We start from the raw sequence: 12,993 nt of genomic DNA, 5'->3' as shown, positions 1-12,993 counted from the left end.
AACAGGAAACAACATGTGTTGGAGAGGATGTGGAGAAAGGGGAACCCTCTTACACTGTTGGTGGGAATGCAAGTTGGTGCAGCCTCTTTGGAGAACAGTGTGGAGATTCCTCAAGAAATTAAAAATAGAGCTTCCCTATGACCCTGCAATTGCACTCCTGGGTATTTACCCCAAAGATACAGATATAGTGAAAAGAAGGGCCATCTGTACCCCAATGTTTATAGCAGCAATGGCCACAGTCGCCAAACTATGGAAAGAACAAAGCTGCCCTTCAACGGATGAATGGATAAGGAAGATGTGGTCCATATACACTACGGGGTATTATGCCTCCATCAGAAAGGATGAATACCCAACTTTTGTAGCAACATGGACGGGACTGGAAGAGATTATGCTGAGTGAAATCAGTCAAGCAGAGAGAGTCAATTATCATATGGTTTCACTCATTTGTGGAGCATAACAAATAGCATGGAGGACAAGGGGCGTTAGAGAGGAGTAGGGAATTTGGGTAAATTGGAAGGGGAGGTGAACCATGAGAGACTATGGACTCTGAAAAACAATCTGAGGGGTTTGAAGTGGCGGGGTTTGGGAGGTTGGGGTACCAGGTGGTGGGTATTATAGAGGGCACGGCTTGCATGGAGCACTGGGTGTGGTGAAAAAATAATGAATAATGTTTTTCTGATAATAAATAAATTGAAAAAAAAAGAAAAAAAAGATGTATATGTACATCAGAATACTATTCAACCACAAAAAATACTGAAATACTGTCATTTGCAATGACATGAATGGGGCTAGTGAATATAATGCTATCTGAAATAAGTGAGCGAAGACAGATGTCATGATTTCATTCATGTGTGAAATTTAAGAAATAAATGAGTAGAGGGAAAAAAAAGACAGTAGAGAAAGACAACAAGAAATAGACTCTTAACTATAGAGAACAAACTGCTGGCAACCAGAAGGGGGCTGGGTTGGGGAGATGGGTGTTTTTGTCATGATGAGCACTGGGTGATAAAAAAAATTGTTGAATGACTACATTGTACACTTGAAACTAATATAATACTGTATGTTTATTACATTAGAATTAAAAGAAAAAAAGGGAAAAAAAGAAGGTGATAATCTCTTTTTCAAAGTGTTGGCACCATTTTTCATTGTCACCAGCAGTGTATGAGAGTTCCATATACCACATCCCTGTCAGAACTTGGTATGGTCAGTCTGTTTATTTTATCCATTCTCAGAGGGGTACAGTGGGCTTACATTTCCTTAATAACTAGTGATGCTCAGTGTCTTTCTACATAATAATGTGATACTTGTGTGTCTTTTTTGGTGAAGTATATTTTCAAATATGTTACCTACTTATTTATTGGAGTATCTGTATCTTCTCATTTACCTTAGTGCTATTTTTTTTATTCTGGATACAAGTCCTATATCAGATATATGATTTGCATACATTTTCTTTTTCCTGAAAATTTTATTTTATTTAAATTCAATTAATTAACATATAATGTATGTTAGTTTCAGAGGTAGAGTTCGGTGATTCATCATTTGCATATAACACCCAGTGCTCATTACATCACATGCCCTCCTTAATACTCATCACGCAGTTACTCATTCCTTCCACCCACCTCCCCTCTAACAACCCTCGGTTTGCTTCCTATAGTTAAGAGTTTCTTATGGTTTTTCCTGCTCTCTGATTTCATCTTATTTTATTTTTGCCTCCCTTCCATTATGATCCTCTGTTTTGTTTCTTAAATTCCACATATAAGAGAAATCATATGATAATTGTCTTTCTTTCTTTGGCTTATTTTGCTTAGCTTAATATCCTCTAGTTCCACCCACATTATTGAAAATGGTAAGATTTCATTTTTTCATGGCTGAGTAATATTTTATTATATATATACACCATGTCTTCTCTATCCATTCATCTGTCCATGTACATCTGGGCTCTTTCTATATTTTGACTCTTGTGGACATTGCTGTTATAAACATTGGGCTGGCATAGATTTTCTTCCAGGTGGTGGCTTGTCCTTTAATTCTCTCAACAGTAGATGTGGAAGAATCAGTCTTTAAGCTCAAGGAATTCTGGTTTTTCAGTTTATTCATTTATAATTTTGATTTTGCTGTTGATGTAGTATCTAAAAAATATTCATCTAACATAGGGCCAGAGGGATTGTATCCCTTATTTTCTTCTAATGGTTTTATAATTTTAGCTTTTATGTCTATGATAAAATTTTAGTTGACTTTTGTTTATGGTGCAATACATGGATCATAGTTGATGTTTGTGTGTATGGAGACCCACCTGTATCAGAGCCATTTGTTGAAATAATGATCCTTTCTGAGAGAATAGGCAAGATAGCAGAATAGTAGGGGGCCTCATTTCATCTAGTCTCTTGAATTTAGCTAGATAATATCATATCATGATGAACACCTATGAATTCAACCTGTGATGTAAAAAAAGAATTGTTGGAACTCTACAAGTAGAAAAGCGACCACTTTTTGCAAGGTAGGAAGTGTGGAGAAGTGAATCTGAGGGAATATATTGGAAGATAAATGGCAAGGGGGAGGGAGCCTCTGTAAGCCAGCCAACAGAAAGTAATATAGCCCTGGAGCTCAAAATCAGAACCCTTAGAAATCTGCTCCAGTGAGAGATATCGCTGACTGAAAGGAGCTCAGGTGAAATGGGACAGAAGTCTAGGTGGGACAGTGTGGTCTCATGATCCCCAGAGTTACAGAAAGAATAGAGGTGTCTGAGCCAGTAGGGTTCCTAAGCATCAGAGTGGTGGAACTGGTTATTGTCAGTGAGCCCAGGATGGGGCTCTCAGCTCGGTTTGCCACAAACTATGAGCATGGCCCAATGGGGGTGACCGCTCTCAGTTCGGGACCCTGTAGAGGAAAGGAATGGGGCAACTCTCTGACTTCTCCTGGGAGGGGCAGAGTGGATGCACACACAATCAGGCCACCACTCTCTCTGCTGGATCCTGCAAAGTGCAGAAAGGCGGGACACTCCCCCTTCCCCCGGAAGACCAGTGTGGTCATGCACCACTGGATTCTGCAGAGTATGATACACACAAAAGTGAAGACCACTTATCTCTGAGGGTTTCTAAAGAGGGAGACTGCAATCTTATGGTTCTGGGGCTGGAGATGGGATGTGGCCATTTTTATTTTGATCTTCTTTTTTTTATAAATTAAAAAAAATTCTTTTTTTTATTTGAGAGAGAGAGAGTATGAGAGGCGGGAAGGTCAGAGAGAGAAGCAGACTCCCCATGGAGCTGGGAGCCTGATGCGGGACTCGATCCTAGGACTCCGGGACTATGACCTGAGCCGAAGGCGATTGCTTAACCAACTGAGCCACCCAGGCTCCCCTTATTTTGATCTTCTAAAGAGGCACAGAAAGCCTTCACAGAAAAAAAGTCTCACAGAGCAACCAGAAAGAGCTTACACTGAGCCTTTCCCCCTGGCAAGAGGCAGTGCAACTCCTTCCAGGCAAAGACCCCTGAGAATCAGTGCAGCAGGCCCCTCCACCAGAAGAACAGCTGGATAGAACAGGTAAGCAGCAAGTTTATGGACCTCACAGGACTGGAAAACACCAGTACTAGGGGGAAACAGTATATAGAATTTGAGGATTTTTTTCTCATGATTAGTTTATCTTGCAGTTTAAAATTTTCCATTTTTTTCTTTTTCCCTTTTCAACTAGTTTCTTATTTTTAAAAATATTTTATTTATTTATTTGACAGAGAGAGAGAGAGAGATCACAAGTAGGCAGGCCGAGGGGGAGGGGGAAGCAGGCTCCCAGCTGAGCAGAGAGCCTGATGTGGGACTAGATCCCAGGACCCTGAGATCATGACCCCAGCCAAAAGCACAGGCTTAACCCACTGAGCCACCCAGGTGCCCCTAGTTTCTCATTTTATCAGTTCTTTGTTTTTAAGTCTTTTTTTAACTTTCATTTTTTTACATTTACATTTTATAGATATATTCTTCATTTTTGTCTTCCTTTCACTCTATTCAATCATATATATATTCAATAATATATATTCAATCATATATACATGATTCTTTCCTTACAATTTTGGGATTTAGTGTCTTCTAAAACTAACACATAGACCAGAATATACTCAGGACCAAGTGGATCACCTTGTTTTGTCCAACCTGTGAGATAACATTCTCCCCACACACACACATTTTTTTTTTTTGGTTTCTGAACTCTTTGGATTTGTCTAGTGTGTATTTTTCTTGGGTGGTGGCTGATATTTTTTATTTTGTTCACTCATTCATCCATTCTTCTCTGGGAAAAATTACTAGAAGGAGGAACTCACAACAAAAGAAAGAACCAGAGGAAATACTCTCTGCCAGAGATCTAATCCATATGGATATAAGTAAAATGTCAGAGCTGGAATTCAGGAAAACAATAATAAAGTTACTAGTTGGACTTGAAAAAGCATAAAGCCACTAAAGAATATCTCAAGGCAGAAATGAGATCTGATTAGACCAAAATTAAAAATGCTCTAACTGAGATGCAGTCTAAATTGGATGCTCTAACAGCTAGGATAAATGAGGCAGAAGAGAGAACTAAGTGACACAGAAGACAAGTTGATGGGGAAAAAAGGAAGCTGAGGAAAAGAGAGAAAAACAACTAATGGGCCATGAGGGGAGGCTTTGAGAAATCAGTGATGTCATAAAATGAAACAATATTAAAATTATTGGGGTACCTGAGGGAGAAGGAAGGGAGAACGGGACAGAAGGTATAGTTGAGCAAATCATAGCTGAACACTTCCTTAGTTTGTGGAAGAAACAGGAATTCAAGTCCAAGAAGTAGACAAGACCCCTCCTGAAATCAGTAAAAATGAACAGTACCCCAATATATAATAGTAAATCTTGCAAATTTCAGAGACAAAGAGAAAATCATGAACGAAGCTCAAGATGAAAGGTTGTAATCTATAGGAGAAGGAGTGTTAGACTGTCAGCTGACCTATCCACAGAGATCTGCCAGAAAGGCCTGCCATGCTGTATTCAGGTTAGTAAATGAAAAAAACATGCAGCCAAGAATACTTTATCCAGCAAGGCTGTCATTCAGAATGGAAGGAGACATAAAAATCTTCCAGGACAGATATACACTGAAAGAATATGTGACTATTAAGCCAGCCCTGAAAGAAATATTATAAGGATCCTGTAAGTTAAGGGAGAGCCCAAGAGTAACATAGACCAGAAAGAAACAGAGACAATATACAGAAACAGGGGTTTTACAGGTAATAAAATGTCACTAAATTCACATCTTTTAACTGTTACTCTGAATATAAATGGGCTAAATGTTCCAATCAAAGGACACAGGGTGGGGCGCCTGGGTAGCTCAGTGGGTTAAAGCCTCTGCCTTCAGCTCAGGTCATGATCCCAGGGTCCTGGGATCAAGCCCTGCATCAGGCTCTCTGCTTGGCGGGGAGCCTGCTTCCTCCCCACCCCTGCCTGCCTCTCTGCCTACTGGTGATCTCTGTCTGTCAAATAAATAAATAAATAAATTTTTTTTAAAAAAAAGGACACAGGGTATGAGATTAGATTTAAAAAAAAGCAAGACACATCCATATGCTGTCTACAAGAGAACCATTTTAGACCTAAAGACACCTCCATACTGAAAGTAAGGGGATGGGGAACGATTTATCATACTAATGGACCTCAAAAGAAAGCTGAGGTAGCAATCCTTATATCATAAAGATTAGGTTTTAAACCAAAGACTGTAGCAGGGGATGAAGAGGGACACTATATTACACTTAAAGGGCCTACCCAACAAGCAGATCTAACATTTATATTTATGCTCCTAGTTTGGAAACAGCCAATTATAACAACCAATTAATAACCACATTAAAGAAACACATTGATAATAATACAATAATAGTAGGGGATTTCAACATCCCATGCACAGCAATAGGCAGATAATCTAAGCAGAAGACCAACACAGAACCAAGGGCTTTGAAGGACACATTAGACGAGATGGACTTTGCAGATATATACAGAACATTCCATCCTAAGACAACAGAATACCATTCTTCTCAAGTGGACATGGAATTTTCTCCAGAATAGATCACATTTTATCCCATAAAATAAGCCTTAACAAATTCAAGAAGATTAAATTCATACCATGCATCTTTTCTGACCACAGTGCTGTGAAACTAGAAGTCAACCACAGAAAAAAATCTAGGAAGACCACATATAAGTGAAGATTAAAGAATATGCTACTGAACAAAGAATGGGTCAACAAGGAAATAAAATTGTACATAGAAATGAATGAAAATGAAAATGCTACAGTCCAAAACCTCTGGGATGCAGCACAAATGGTTCTAAGAGGGAAGTTTACAGCAATAAAGACCTGCCTCAAGAAGCAGGAAAACTTTCAAATAAACAACTTAATCTCATCCCTAAGGAAGCTAGGGAAAAAAACAACAAACAAAACCTAAAACTAACAGAATAAAGGAAAAATAAAGTCAAGAGCAAAAGTAAATTATATAGAAACTAAAAAAAAAAATGAAAGAGATCAGTGAAACAAACTGGTTCTTTGAAAAGATCGACAGAATTGATAAACATCTATCTAGACTTATAAAAGAGAGAGAGAGAGAAAGGGATTGACTGCGTGGCTCAGTCAGTTTGGCATTCAACTCTTGATTTTGGCTCAAGTTATGATCTCAGGGTTATGAGATCGAGCCCTACTTTGGGCTCTATGCTGAGCATGGAGCCTCTTATGATCTCTCACTTTGCTCCCCCCCACTCCCTTGCACTCTCTCTAAAGAAAGAAAGAAAGAAAGAAAGAAAAAAGAAAAAAGAGAAAAGACTGAAATAAATAAAATCACAAACAAGAGAGGAGAAATAACAACGAATATCACAAAAATATAATTGTAAGAGAATATTATACAAAACTATATGCCAACAATTGGAGAACCTGGAATAAATGGATAAATTCCTAGAAACATATAAACTACATACAAATTACCACAGCTATGTTTGACACCACCTGCATCCATCCACCCATCTGTTCATCCACTCATCTGGTTAACATGGGTCAAAATCAAACTCTATACCATCACTTTGGTTAAGTTTTACACCTCTCCAGGATGAAAATAAGGAAGTAAAATGCAGAAAGTGTAGAATAAGTAAATTCAGAAGTTAAATCTAAGAAGAGATGGCTCCTACCCATTAAGATTTCAACCTGATCAAATCTCTTATAAGTGATGATTTAAAAATATGCTCTACTACCCTGGGCCCCTGTCTACATCTCTAATTACTGTTCTATTTACATATATTCTCACCTTTGTACCAAAATTCTAAGAATTTTTGATAAGCAGTTGAAATCTCACAATTCTCCCCTCCAATCTTCATCCATTATTAATGGGAATGTGTTCCCCCATGCTCCTACAGAGATTACACTTAACAATTCTACATGACCTCTTTGTCACATGCACAGATAAAAAATATTGAAATGATTGTTCAAATGGAAAATGGAAGTATTTCCCCAAGAGAAAGTAATGTATTTTTCCAACAATAGAATTCAATTGCTTGGGTATAGACAAGGATTCTACTGTGGTGCAATTTGTTATGCAAATGGTGAAGATTTAAATTTTTTTGCAGAGTCAGGGTAAGCTAACTGGAGGGTTGAGCTTTAGACAGTCAGCTTTCAAATGAAACCCACATATTCTCCAGCATAACTCATATTTTGCTTCATTGAAAAGGATTATGCAGAGTTGCCTGTGTGGTTCCGTTGGTTAAGTGTCTGTCTGCCTTGGGCTCAGATCATGATCCCAGGGGCCTGAGATGGAATCTCACATCAGGCTTCCTGCTTAATGGGGAGCCTGCTTCTCCCACTCTCTCATGCGCTCTCTCTTTCTCTCTCAAATAAGTAAATAAAATCTTTGAAAAAAGAAAAGGATTATGCAAATGTTTGTCCATGTTAGCAATAATATTATGCTCATCTTAATAACCTCTGTATTAACAGTTTTTTATTTCTTTTTTATGAAACCAAGTATAGAATAAAATTGTCTCAGTACATAGTGTTCCAAATTTCACACAGTTAAATATGTTGTCTAAATGCATTTTCTAATATACCATAATCAGATGATAAATGGTGATGATACATAATGGCAGAGATAGGGAACTCTTTTATAGTTTCTTACCTGTTGAGTCAAAATTCTTTTTTTCTGCACCATAGAAATCATCATGCTAAACCTTCTTTTTTGATGGATTTATTTTTTAAAAATGAGAAAATAAGTAAATGTGAATTCATACTGATATACAAAAATGTTTTAATTAATAAAAATGGGTCACAAGTGGTAAACTGTCTTTATCAAATAATGTAAAATAATATATATAGATAGTCTTCCTCCAAGGTGTGAACTTTAATTCTACCTCCCACCTCTGAAGGCAGAACAGATTAGTGACTTCCTTCTAAAGAATAGAGTAAGTGAATGGAAAATAGTTACTGTACACTGGAGATATTAGACAAAACCCACTTTAACCCTGTGAAGAGGGTCAACATCTTTAATGACCCAATGATATCAAAAGGGTCTTATGTCCTTCTTAATATGAGGTAATGAGAAAGAGATTTTAACTGTGGTATTCTTTCTCAAAACCCATAACCACAGTCTAATCAGGAGAAAAATAACTGACTACACCTGCACTCCTGAAGACTGTCAGGGTCATGAAAACAGTCTAAGAGTTTCTCAAATAGCTATATGACTTAGCAACTCCACTCCTAGTTATACAACCAGGACAAATGACAACATATGTCTACATAAAACTAGTATACAAATGTACAAAGATAGAATCATTATTCATAATAGCCAAAGAGGAAACAACCCAAATGTCAACCATTCAATGAATGGATAAAAAGTGAGTCACATTATTTGGCCATTAAAAGAAAATGAAGTACTGATGTGTGGTTACAATGCAGATGAACCTTGAAAACTATGCCAGTGACAGAAGCCAAATATGCAAAAGACTATGTACTGCGTAATTCAATTTATATGACATATCCAGAAAAAAGGCCATCAATATAGTTGTGTCCAATGAATTCCCTCCTTTCTATCCTGACTTCCGGAAAGATCTTCTAGTGGGGTTCGGTCATGGCCCCTCTTCCCACTTTACGGCTCCACAAAAGTTCATGCTGTAATTCAGACTTTTGTCACAAGGTGGCACCAAAGTACTACCATCATGAAAGTTTCCTAGACGTCCACAAGGAGTAAAAAAATAAACATAATCTTTAAAACCCAGGTTTTGAAGTTTTATAGAATGTTCTAATTCTATCTGAAAAAAATGATAGGAGTAAAAGAACACTATAAAAAATACACCCCTGGGCCTGCAGAGGATGAAACTTTAGGTGGAGGTGGCATGCCCTGGCCATCTGTGGCCAGTATGTGAAGGGCTGTGCAGATCAGAACAGGGGGTAGGTGCCTAAGAGAGGATAGAGCAGCAGAGCGGGGTCTGCACAGCTGTGTCCTGTGTCATGGACGAAGTATGACGACAAGGAGTGGGAGAAGGTCTGGGCAGCCCGTGCGAGGGTGGGAGAATGGATGATGAATGCCCTTTTCTCTGATAGGGTTCCTTTGGACAAGCCACTCTGAACATCAGCTGACAATGATGAGGAAAGAGGTAAATCAATGAGCATGATGTAGTTTTGGTTCAGCACTATATGGAATTATTTTATTGTAGATATGAATTTTCCTGGCAGAATTGGTATCATGGTAAACAAACCACTTCATGTTATTTTTTGTCCTTTGTAAAATACACTTGTCATGAGCATGCTATGAAGACACACACACGAGTTGTGTCTTTCCACAATGTCGGCTTTATCCAATCATAAAGCAAAGTTAAATCACAGTTACAAAGCATGTTCCGGATTCCAAACTCAATGGCATTTCACCATGAGATTGAACTTGGCTTCTTACATAGCACACAGAGTGGAACATAAGAGAACCCACACAACAAACAAGATAACAGAAGGGTGCAGAAAATTAAGAAACCAAACTCGAATTCATTCTGGGCGCTCGCAGTTGAGATAAGGCCTCAGTCTGGCTCAGGTCAGCTCTTGGCCCTTACTGCTTCAGATGTTCAAGCAGTGAAGGCTTTCTCTTCTGTTTGGAGATCAATCAGGCAGAGCCTTCAGTGGCCGTTGCCTTTTCTAAGTGTTCAGACATAGAGGGGTCAGGTCTGAAGAGTCTGACAGTTTGCTGCCCAAATCCTTCCCCTGTTAAAGAGATTTAATCAGTTTTGGGTCTCTGCAGAACTCTTCTGTTTCTGTTGCTTATCATTTCTGGGGTGTCAGCTGGTGTTGGGCCTGGTGATATCTCCTAGCTGCAGTACCTTAACTGCTTGACACAGGCTCCTGTTTGACATGAGAGTCTCCATTTTGATCTCTACAGTACTCCTTTTCATTAAGGAACAACAATTTTTTAAAAAGGGGAAGAAATATGATGCCACCCAGGGTTTGAATTTAAGACAACACCTCTGAGAGTCTCAGACAAGGGAACTCAGCAATGGGGAAGGAGGAATAAAGTTAGGATTTGACTTTATGGGATCTGCCACTTTCTGGATTTTTGCTTCATTGGTACAATCCCTCTGTATCCATCACTTTTCTAAGATATTAAAAAAATACTTTTCTTGAGCTGTCTAAAGCTGACATTGGAGGTCCGGCTCCTTTCTGAACTGAGAATAATGCTGCAACTGTAAGAATGTATGGAAGTGGTAGAGCTGGATAGGAGCATAGAAATACACACACACACACACACACACACACACACACACACACACACACACCATTCACTTTCATTGCTTGGCACAAAAATGTACCCTGACACTTCCTCAGGACAATTAAGGTAGATGGAATTTTTCCAGGGCAACCCTTAACTATGCTTCTGCCAGCAATTGCCCTTCCATACTTCATATATATATGTAAACTCTCTCTTATCTTGCATAACAGGGAAATTGTGTCTTTGCTTCAACTGAGTAGGCTTTTAAAGTACAGCCCCATTGCTTTCTCATTGGATCTGATATATTATGAAATACAGATCAAAACCTCATATTATTTAACCTGTCTTTCATGATCCCAAAGGCACTTGAGAATCCAGAAGTGTCTTGGGATCATTGATTTTCGCTGGATAGTATTAAATAATATAGAAGGTTTGCTAAGTCTGTGCTGACTCTAGATAGTCACTCTGGAAACAATTAATCTGAATAAGGTGGGTTTCACATATAATTCAACATTTGCTTTAGATCACAAAACTTGCTATTAATTTTTTTTCTGATTTCACAAGCAATGGTCCCAATCTGACTCCAAATTCCTTAACCACAGGAAATACTATCTCTTCTCTGTGTTAGGGCTAAGGCCAGCACAGGGGAAATGACTATCCAGGGTACTATATTGTAAGGATGATTGGGTGTTTGGGATCCAAGTCTCCTGATTTCACTCTGTTGTACAGCTCACAAAATTTAATGCTCAGTTATTCTTCTGTGTCTACTTTCTGCTACTCAAAGGAAGGTAACAATCTTCCAGTGTCAAAGGTACCAGAAAGGTACCAGTGTCAAAATGGGAGTTTAAAAAGATCAGAGGGAACATAAGAAAAAAAGAAGAAGAAAGAGATAATACATCTATAAATAAATACATCTATAAATACAGGTAATACATCTATAAATAAATATCACTAAAGCTTATCCGTCATGCAAATATGTATCTATTTCCTTCCCCTTCTGCTCAGTCTGAAGGATCTCTACGAGATGTTCATGTTCAAACTATTTCTTTTGTGAGTGGAGGAACACAGTGAAGACCATGCATATGTGGCAGAATTAAACACAAATGATCAAAGACACGGATCATATCAGTAAATAGATATACACTCAAATCACCCAGTAAAAGAAAAGCATTTTCAAACTGCATATGGTAGGATAATCTAAAACTTTATATTTTCCAAAGGTAAACATTAAACAAAGGAATTCAGGGATGCCTGGGTGTCTCAATCAGTTAAGCGTTAGAGTCTTGATTTTAGTTCAGATCATGATCTCAGGGTTGTGAGATCCAGCCCTGTGTAAAGCTCCATACTGGGCCAGCAGCCTGATTAAGATTCTCTCTCTCTCTGCCCTACTATTTTCAAAAACAAACAAAACAAAGGAATTCACTGCTCCTTGGCTGCCTATGCAATGTTTGATTGAAAATCACTGGAGTTTTCCTGTAAAACTTGGTCATATCTACTCATGCTGCTCTGGCCACCATAGCCGCCTCCATAACCACCACTCAGCTGCTGACTGGCTGGGCTGCTGTAACTGGACTGGTTTGCATAAGCACCACCGCTTGCTCCTGCTGTAGAATTCAAGAAGAGTTCTACATATCTGTGTTGCATATTTTCTTTGTCTTTTGACATGGCTGCCACAGCATCTTCATGAGTCGCAAACTCGACATCTGCTTCTTTTTTATGAAACCAATGATATCAAAAGGGTCTTATGTCCTTCTTAATATGAGGTAATGAGAAAGAGATTTTAACTGTGGTATGTACTCTCACAGGGTTGAGCGGTGAAAAGAAATTATAAATGTCGTTCTCAGTAGCTCTGTAAGGTAATCCCCTCATGTGTACACAATGTCCTGTGGTGTTCTGGAAAGTAGAGCCACCATCCTCATATCTGTGATCAGACATTCCTGAAAAACAGTAATTGAGTTCTCTTCCAAATCTATCTGACCCAAATCCATAGCCATCATTATAGCCATTATAATCATCATAGCCAAGGAGCAGTTAACAGCAGATACTACAGTAGCGGAAGCCGAGCATCTGTGGATGTGAACGGAATGGGAGGGATGTCTAGCACGTCCAGTATGAGTGGTGGATGGAGAATGTAACTGATCCTGATCACGGACTCTTGGTCACCGTTTTTTTTTTTTTTTTTGATTTTTTTCCCCAATTTATTTATTTTCAGAAAAACAGTATTCATTATTTTTTCACCACACCCAGTGCTCCATGCAAGCCTTGCCCTCTATAATAC

The 12,993-nt window shown here is 38.6% G+C and overlaps 1 pseudogene; it reads right to left on the bottom strand.

The window, feature by feature from the left end:
• Nucleotides 1-12,139: 12,139 nt before the first annotated feature.
• On the bottom strand, nt 12,140-12,766 carry LOC122896877 (annotated as a pseudogene).
• Nucleotides 12,767-12,993: the final 227 nt, after the last annotated feature.

Source organism: Neovison vison, chromosome X (genome assembly GCF_020171115.1).
Source record: "Neovison vison isolate M4711 chromosome X, ASM_NN_V1, whole genome shotgun sequence".
NCBI classification, from domain to species: domain Eukaryota; kingdom Metazoa; phylum Chordata; class Mammalia; order Carnivora; family Mustelidae; genus Neogale; species Neogale vison.
The sequence above is the reverse complement of the archived record's forward strand: the minus strand, read 5'-3'. Positions and strand labels throughout refer to the sequence as shown.